This window comes from Phoca vitulina, unplaced genomic scaffold (genome assembly GCF_004348235.1).
Source record: "Phoca vitulina isolate PV1807 unplaced genomic scaffold, GSC_HSeal_1.0 scaffold17, whole genome shotgun sequence".
NCBI classification, from domain to species: Eukaryota; Metazoa; Chordata; class Mammalia; order Carnivora; family Phocidae; genus Phoca; species Phoca vitulina.
In genome coordinates this window covers 3,805,595-3,806,387 of record NW_022589720.1, presented here as the reverse complement: position 1 = coordinate 3,806,387, position 793 = coordinate 3,805,595, and positions in this window count along the sequence as shown.

Genomic DNA, 793 nt, shown 5'->3' with positions numbered 1-793 from the left:
AATCAAAATGGCTGCAGGAGTGCTTAAGGGAAGATGGATTTCCAACTAAGTAACCTATTTCCTCTCTTCCCCAGGCCTCCGCTCCTCCCTTCCTAGCCTTTTGTTTCAGGAACCCCGAGTCCTTCTGATGCACGAGGCTCGACTGCCATCTGATCTCAGGCAGGAACTGTCCACACTGGTGGCTGCTGGTGGCCTGGCTGACCGGATCCTCTGCGTCCTCTTCGAGTAGCCATCATGGTGGGCGTGATCCGGTTCCTTTGGCGACGCTTCTTCTGCGCCAGGTCCCACTCCCCTGTCCAACAGGCCTTTGCCTGCTCTCTTGTGGTGCTCTGCATCACTCTAGAACATAAAAATTGTCATTCTCTGTGGCCACGGCTACCAGTGTTTTTCCCATTTCTGCCTCTGGTTTTGCCAGCAATCAGAGGGAGCTCGCCTCACATGCACCCTATTCATGGCCAACTTCTTCTTTGCTCCCACTCTCCTGTGGACACTCATCCGCTTTTCCTGAATGGACGAGGAGCGCCATGGCGCAGGATTGCGAGAGTTTCCTTGGGGAGTCATAGGTTCAGAGTGGGGAAGGGACTGTACATGGTGGGGCTGCAGATGGGGCGACCAACATGGACTAATTTATCAGAAAACAGGTGAGAAATGACGGTGGCCTGCAGAAGCGCGTGACGTTGGGTTTGTGGACAAATGAACAATGTTAAGTTTATTTAACAGGATTGGTGGAAGTTACAAAGTGGATGAATGCACAAATGAGAACAATTAAAGAGTAATCAAGATATTTTAAGTG